Here is a 9,028-nt window from a genome sequence, read left to right as displayed (position 1 = left end):
TAGGCGTTGATTTTTCTCTGTGTTGGTCTCCTTCCCCCTTGTGCTGGTATCCGGTTCATCAGGAAAACAGCACCCTTGCTTGTTTCGCCAATTTTCCTTAGTTTCAGTCAGGGCCCTTTTGAGGTATGATAGGGTGGCTCTCTCCTTAGGATCTGCATCTATCTGAAAAAGAGAAGCAGATTCTCCAACGGAGAGTAAGTTAGCACCAGGTCAAATGAGATAACCCTTACTTTTTTTTTTTTTTTTTTTTTTTTTTTGGTTTTTCAAGGTAGAGTCTCACTCTGGTCCAGGCTGACCTGGAATTAACTCTATCATCTCAGGGTGGCCTTGAACTCATGGCAATCCTCCTACATCTGCCTCCCGAGTGCTGGGATTAAAGGTGTGTGCCACCATGCCTGGCAACCCTTACTTTTTTTATAGAGAGTTTAATAGGTGTAAGTCCTCTTGTACCCCATGATTGATGGTTAACTTGATATTGGAGAGTGGGCTTATGTTTGGATATGGTTCTGACTTGTTTCTCAGTTCCAGCTATGGGTCTTGTACCACTGAGGGGATCAGTTAGCCAAATCAAGAGTAGTTGGTTCCCCTCCATGGCTGTGTGCCACTATTGCACTTGTGTGGGCATCACAACAGGTTATTTGCTGCTATGTAGGTTGGACCATGAATTGCTTTGACAGATATTGGTTGTTTCCCCAGCCGCCCATGTAGCACCTTCTGGCACTAGACACGCTGTTATTTCTACCTATCCAGGAGCATGGGAGGTCTTTCCATTTTCTCAAGTCCTCCTCAATTTCTTTTTTGAGTGTTTTTATGTTTTCATTGTATAGATCTTTCACTTCCTTGGTTAACGTTATTCCAAGGTATTTTATTATTTTTGTTGCTATTGAAAATGAAACAATGTCCCTTATTTCTTTCTCTGTATCTTTGTCATTTGCATGTAAAAATGCTACTGATTTTTGTGCATTGATTTTTGTATACTGCTATTTTGCTATAGGAGTTAATTTAATTAGCTTCAGGAGTTTTGGGATGGAGTCTCTCGGGTCTCTTACATATACAATCATGTCATCAGCAAATAGAGCTAACTTAACTTCTTCCTTTCCAAATTGTATCCCTTTTACTTCCTTCTCCTGTCTTATTGCTTGAGCTAGGACTTCCAGTACTATATTGAAAAGCAGAGGTGAGAGAGGACAACCCTGTCTTGTTCCTGATCTTAATGGGAATTCCTCCAGTCTCTCTTCATTAAGTATTATTTGGGCCTTTGGAGCTTTGTATATTGCCTTTATTATGTTAAGATATGTACCAACTATGCAAATTCTCTCCAATGTTTTGATCATGAAGTGATGTTGTATCTTGTCAAAGACCTTTTCTGCATCTATTGAAATGATCATGTGGTTTTTATGTTTAACCTTGTTTATGTGGTGTATTACATTGACAGATTTCCATATGTTGAACCACCCTTGTGTTCCTGGGATGAATCCCACTTGGTCCAGGTGGATGATGCTTTTGATGTGTTGTTGGATTCAGTTCGCGAGGATTTTGTTCAGGATCTTTGCATCTAAGTTCATTAGGGAAATAGGCCGGTAGTTTTCTTTTCTTGTGGCATCTCTGCCTGGTTTTGGAATTAGGGTGATACTAGCTTCATAAAAGGAGTTGGGTAGCTTTCCCTGTTCTTCAATTGTGTGGCACAGTTTTAAGAAGATTGGTTTGAGTTCTTCCATGAAGGTTTGATAGAATTCAGCTGAGAAGCCATCTGGTCCTGGGCTCTTCTTTTTGGGGAGGTTTTTTATTACTTTTTCAATCTCCATGAGTGTGATGGGTTCATTGAGGTGATTAATCTGCTCTGAGTTTAGCTTTGATAGATGGTATGCATCCAGGAATTTATCCATCTCCTCCACATTGTCCAGTTTTGTGGAGTAGAGGTTTTTGAAATAAGTCCTGATGATTCTCCTGATTTCACTTATGTCTGTTGTGATCTCTCCTTTTTTGTTTTGAATTTTGTTAATTTGAAGCCTCTCCTTTTTTTGCTTGATCAAATTGGCCAGGGGCTTGTCAATCTTGTTTATTTTTTCATGTCATCAATACTTCTAACACACTTGGAAATGCTTTTATTAGAAGTAACTAAGGCAAATTTTTGTTTCTGTCCTGGAACTCAGGTCAGTTGTTTATTTCTTTTAAGTGACAGGACCATTATAATCTTTTAAAATACCTGCCAAATTATGAGTCACCACCTCAGAGAGAATTTTTTTTTGTTTTCAATAATCCTCTATGTAAGTTGAAGTTGACCTAGAACATAAACTCAGTAATTATATTTATGATACCATGTAACAAAGTATAGCATTGTTTATGTAAAATTTAAGCTCACCATAGGCTTTAGTTATATCTGACTGTTTTTTTTTCTTTCTGCTGCTTCAAGGCGTCGGTGCTGGCATGGTGGGCAGGACACGGACTCTTCACAGTGGCAGCAGTGGCAGCCCAGGAGGCAGCATCCCAGCACCACCATCTCACACAAAAGGACTAGGTGCAGTGACGGCAGCCGGGCAGAGTGGGAGCTAGCATACCCTGTGCCTACGTGGGCTGAGGCACCACTGTTTCCACACTCACGTGCCGCTGCCGGGCCTGAGCCACTTTAGAGCACTTGTGCAGCCGGCTTGCGGTTTTGCCACTGTCCTAGCAGAGACTCTTGAAAGGAGATGAAAAGGGAGTGAGGGGGAATTCCCTTCCTGAACTTCTCATCTCCTAGCCAGATAAGCTACGTGGGTCCATGTGCCTGGGTCATATGGATCCCCAGAAATCATCCAGGGGGCAATCTGGAGGACTTCTTCCCAGGAGATGGCCTCTCTCTGGGAGAGCTTAATTCCCCTAATTTTCAGGAGAGCCCTTAATCCACAAATTTATGGTTCCTTTTGGTGGGAGACAATATTGCCCATGATAGAAAAAGAGTGGAAACACCAAGACCAGACAGCATGGTATTTAGTGATGCCTTCACCTCATGATGATGGGAATAGCAAGGAGGAAAGAGAGAAACCTACTGGCCCTCAGAACATGGAGGAATGGGCCACAGTGGGCTGATGTCCCTTAGAAAGACAATGTCCCTCCAAGGGAGCACTCACCTGCCCTGGAGTGTCTCAGAGGGTCCCTTTTTGGGTGCCATCTGTGGTTCCCTGGGTCCTCAGTGGACTGTTGTGTAATGGCTCCCAAGAGGCATCCAGGTAACTATGGAGCAGGGTCTTGAGCAGCTGTGAGTGCGACAGGAAGAAATACCTGGGAGACAGCTTCAGAGAACAGCTTGTTTATTTGTCAGGGGACTGAATTTTTATAAGAAGTTGAGAGAGTGGGAAGAGAGTCCTAATGGGATTGGTGGGTTCAAAGGTTGCTTGCCGATGCCTAGTTGGCCATATAGGGATGTTCATTCCAGCATGTAGGGAGACTTGGGTGGTCTGTAGCGGCAGGAAGAGGTATGGGGTACAAGTTGCAGGGGGCTGGGCTGTGTGAAGGCTGCTGGCTGATACCATATAAGGAGTTTCCTAGGCAAATGGCCAAAGGTCACAGGGCTTGAGCGAAGCCTAAGTCTTATCAGGATGTCCAGCTGTCCCGGACTGGGGGGGGAGTGACCCTACTTCCTGGTCTTGAGGCCTGAGATTTTTCTGGCAGTTCGGGCTCACTGAAACCCTCACGAATGGGGGGAGGAGACTCCCTGCTTGTCTGGGACCCAAGATTTGTCCAGTGGTTCAGGCTGCTGCACCCTCTCCATAGCCTGGGGCCCTTAGTTGTGCCTGACAGCTTAGGCCTGCTTTAACCTGGGGCCCTGCCTCCATCTGACAGGCCCCCATAATTATGACATTTATTACATTTTATTACTTAAAATGCAATGCATTCAGTTCAACTTTTAAAAAGTCCCCATGGTTTTATCAAACCCAACACTGTGCAAACATCTTCATAGTCTAAGGTTTTTTAACTGAGCTATAATACCCCCCCCCAAAGAAACTATAATGGCACATAACAAACATTCACAGTGCACAAGATGGCATTGGGCATAGCAAAAGAAAAAAAAAAGACTGAACAAATACATGATTTTTTTAAAAAATTTTAAATTTTTATTAACATTTTCCATGATTATAAAAAAAGTCCCATGGTAATTCCCTCCCTCCCCACCCCCACACTTTCCCCTTTGAAATACATGATTTTAAACAAACAGGGCAAATGTCAAATTCTGTAATTCCAAATTCAACAACACTAACCAGTGACAAGTCTCCAAGTCTGATAATTCTAACCAGTGATGAGCCCCTGGAGTTCAAATTCCACCCCTCCAGTTGGGCTGCTCAAAAACTAAGAGAAAAACTCCATCCAAGTTGGCAGCTCTTCTTGGCAGCCATTTCACAGTCCTGGCTTCTCTGTTGGGTTCATCCTCATGGTTCCATTGGGTCTTCACACAGGTACTTCCAACAACCCTGCTTCACACTACCCATGGCTATTTCCAATAAACAAAACCCCATTAGAAATCCTATGACCCTCTGTTTCCTGCATGTGTTATACTCCATAGTACCAGGTGGTCCACCAAATTGTTAATCCAGCTTGGATAAAGCTGGCTTTGAAGAATGTTTTTCTTTTTTCTTTTCTTTTTTTGTGAGAGAAGGAGTGAGAGACAAAGAGAGAATGGCGTGCCAGGGCCTTCAGCCACTGCAGTCAAATTCCAGACACGTGCTCCCCCTTGGGCACATGTGCAACCTTGTGTCACTTTGTGCATCTGGCTTACGTGGGACCTGGAGAATCGAACAGGCACGTGCCTTAAGCACTAAGCCATCTCTCCAGCCCTAAACCCAGATTTGGAGTCCTTCAAGTCTAACATCAGGGCGGGTGATGAGGATGTTTATATCTCTGTTGGAGTGTGGGAAGGCTGGTGGTGCTAACAGAGCAATCTTAGATGTGTCATTGTTACAGAAATATTTAGTTTGCACCAAATTACTGAGTCACACACATGTGACAATTTTGTCTGAGAGTGGGGCCACCTTGGAGAAATCCCAGGGTAGCTGATAAACGAATTTTACCATGCAACTATAGAAACACCCCCAAAGAGCTGATGGGCTGGGAAATATGTTGCAGTCCCTGAAAGTCACATGTAAGGAACAGTACTGGGATCAAGCAGAGGGAGCTGCCCGGCCCTGCTGTGGATGATAAGGCGTATGATTAAAGCCGCGCAGTGTGCTCAGAAAGATGCTGCCTGCTTATGGGAGGAATTACATTAAGAGAAAAATACTTGCATATTTGGTCTTCAGCATCAGCCTTTGATTTGGCAGGAAAAATGGGGTGGGGAAGATAAGCTGGAGGTGGTGGGTTGCTGTTTCTTATAGGTAAGGCATAAGGGAAAGAGAATACAAATTAGATCTATGCTAAGGAGCTCATTATGGTATCAAAAACCGTAGAACAGCTGGTTATGGTGGCACATGCCCTTAATCCCAGCACTTGAGAGGCAGAGGTAGGAGGATTGCTGTGAGTTTGAAGCCACCCTGAAATCACATAATGGATTCCACAGCAGCCTGGGCTAGAGTAAGAACCTACCTCCAAAAACAAAAACAAAACAAAAAAACAACAAACAAAAAAACCCACCTTAGAACCCATGGGAAGGATGAGAGAGTATGGGAAGAGAGAAAAGCAAAAGTAACAAAAGAAACCCTTCAGGTTTAACCTTTAATACAGAGGCAGGAATGACCTGTGATAACTCAACATGCAGGTGAGGCTTTAGTAATGTCTCGGAGTAGGAAATTGTGACCATCATGGGATCCTCTGCTGCTGACCTGCTTGGTATGGGATGGGCTGTTAACTCAGAAAGGAGAACCTCTCACAGCCCGGCTAGTGAGGCTGAGACATGGGACGAATCTAAATGCTGTGGAAGTGGGTAAGCTTTTCATCTCTCCTTGAAACATGCTGTGTAACCTGAGAAAATGAGAGGGGCCTCACACTCTGATTGGCTGAGTCATATGATCCCCTGGCATGCATGGTTACTTCAAGCTGAGGTCCTTGTGGATGTCGGGAACTTGAGGACAAGGGAAGAAGGGCGAGCACTTTTCACAGCCTTGTGTACAGCCTACAACAAGAGAAGCCGAGCTAGGTCAGAGGCTATGTCACTCACATCCCAGGCTACAGCAAAACCCCATGTGGGAGCCTGACTTGGGAAAAGCCTCACTGGGCTCTGTGTCCCCTCAACGGCCCTAGCTTGCTCATGGAGCCTCCCTGCCCGCTCACCCACAGCCCTTCCCTCTCTCTCAGTCCTCTGTGTAACTTGGCTCACTCCTCTACCTTCCTTCTTCCTGACCACCCGCCCCCATGCCCTTGGACAGAGACCACAGCTTTAGGGGGAGAAGACAATATGTACCTTGTGCCCCAACTTTCCAGTATACAGTTTTGAGCACCTTGGGACAAGGGCTCTGAGAGTGACCATCACAGTACCCAGACCCCAAGAGCTTGTACAGCCTGTATTAAACTGCAGTAGCCTCCTTGGCCAACTCACTCTTGATTAAGACTTTCCATTTCACCAGTCACTGAGCCTAGATTCTCTGTGTCACTGCGAGCAAACCAAGGTTCAAATGACCAACTGTCAGTGAAGCACTGTGAAAGGAGAGTCCATAATGCATCTGCGTGGGAGTCCTCCTCCTGACTCTCGCCCTCCTGACAGCGTGCAGGAGCAGCTCAGCCTGGAACTTGTTTGTGTCTCTTCCCCGCTTCCTCAGCCTTCTGCCTGGGCCCTCCTACCCCATTCTGCCCCGTAGACACCTGAGACAATGTCATGGTGGGGTGTGCTCACCTTAGAGAGCTTCAGGGGAGTGTCCTCTGTGATCCCAGAGAGGGATCTTGAGCACTGTTGCTCAAGAGCTGGGTGAAGCCTGCTGCTCCTAGGATTGTCTTTAGGTCACAGGTTCCAGAAATGGACAGTTCGGGGAAATGTATGTTGGCAAACCTGTTCATGATGGAAACCAAACATCAGAGTTTTATGGCATTTCTCTTTTTCTGCTGGGATCCACTATGATCTCAAAGTGCTTTGTTTTCTGGTTATTTCTCCATCTTGTTGTTCCACCCATAGTTGGATGCTTATGCTGCCTTGGTGTGCTGTCCTTATAGCTTTCTTTATACCACCCTCTTCTCCCCAGCCAGGGACACCCCCTGAACCTGACTGTCAGAGTAACAGAAGTCGTTTGCTAGGAGAAGCAGAGTGGCACGACACCCCAGGCTGAAGGCTCAGCTGTCAGTTTCCATAGGGAAAGGCGTGGGCCAAGGGGGTTCTGTGCTCACGATGTTCTCGGGTCTTCAGGCCCTGTGGCCAGGTCATCTGGGCCCTTCCTGGCTCTCTGCTCTCTTCCAGGTGCTGGACCTCAGCTGGGGCCAGGCTGGGCAGTGGCACAACCCCCGTGCCCACAGCTCACCTGAGGTCTGCCTGTGCTCCCGTGTGCTCACGGTCCTGCCCCCCCCCCCCCCGACAGCACAGCCTGGCTCACTGATGACTTTACCAGGCAAGGCTGCAAGACTGACGGCTCCTGGGGCCCTGGTAAACCCCACTGATGAGTGACAGAGGAACCGGGTCTCGAACAAAGGTGGCATTGAAAGGACTCTAGACCTTTCCTTCTCTAGGCATCTGTAGCCAAGTTCTGCTCGGGGTCCACCGTGAAAGTCATGCTTCTGAGACGAGCTCATTTTGTTCAGACACATGGGACGCTGGAGCAGAAAGTCATGAAGGGGAGGATCAGCCTGTCTCTCTAAGAGAAGTGCCCTTTAAATGGTGTTCTAAGACCACAGGCCCATCATGCTTTGCAGGCCTCCCATACCAGGCTGAGCAGAATGTAAAGAGCGATGATGTCACCCACATAACAGTGAACCAGCAGCCAGCTGGACACACTCTCATTCTGGTACATAGATTTTTTCAACAGTACCTGTCTGGTCTTCTTAGTGGCATCTGCACCAATGAGCTGATATCAAATCCTGCCTTGGGGCTCCAAGACCAAAGAACTGTGTGCATCCAAGAAGAATATGCAAATTCTTCACATTTTCCCTTTAAAACATCCCTCTGCCCAGCTGCCTGGCCCACAGCACAGCACAGCCAACATAATCCCACTTCAGGGCTCTGCTGCTCCTACATGTAGAGACCGTTACTCTGCTTGACTTTGGCATCATGCACGCACATGCAGTCTTGTCTCAAAGCCCATCCTCCTGCCCCTGGCTCGCTGTGACGTGTGTTAGGGCGGCTGCCCCAAGCCCTGGCACTGCACAGCTGGGGCCGACAGGGAGCCCCAAGAGCTTTGTTGCCTCCTCACAGAACTGGTCGGCACGGCCCTCTGGAAACTAGGTGCAGGCACAGCACCTGTGACCAAGGGACGAGGTCTACCCACCCCAGCCTGGGGCCGATCCTAAAGCAGCCCATCACTCAGAAGACGAGGTACACTGAGTGGTCCCCGGCCTGAGGAGTCACCTCAGAGCGATGTGCTTCTGGATACTGTCGAGGTGTTTGGGGCTCCGGCTTTGCTCCGGCTCTCGTGTCTTTCCCAGGCGGCCCACACGTGGTGCTGAACCAACACCCAGCTGGACCGACTCTTACCGCTGTGCAGGTAAAATCTACCCAGGCGGCTGACCGCGTGCACCACAACCACTGCTTCTTATGCGCCTGGAACTCACCGTTCACCACGTGCTCAGCCTGCAACTCATCATTCTGGTGTCCTGGAGAGAGGAAAGCAAGACGTCAGCCAGAGGCAGATCAGAGTCCAGGTTAAGGTCAGAGGAGAGGAGCTGGTCCCTGGTGAGATGCTCCTCTCTGAGCCTCAGCCTCGTCCTTAATATGGGATGAAGATGTAACCATGAATTTTGTGATGATCAGAATACTCATGTGTTGGGCCGATTGGTGGAAACCTAGAATTCCTTTTCTTTTTCTTTTTTCCAGGTAGGGTTTCACTCTAGCTCAGGCTGACCTAGAATTCACTTTGTAGTCTCAGGGTGGCCTTGAACTCATGGCAATCCTCCTACCCCTGCCTCCCGGTTGCTGGGATTA

This window comes from Jaculus jaculus, chromosome 7, assembly GCF_020740685.1.
Source record: "Jaculus jaculus isolate mJacJac1 chromosome 7, mJacJac1.mat.Y.cur, whole genome shotgun sequence".
Taxonomy (NCBI): domain Eukaryota; kingdom Metazoa; phylum Chordata; class Mammalia; order Rodentia; family Dipodidae; genus Jaculus; species Jaculus jaculus.
Note: the sequence above shows the minus strand (reverse complement) of the source record.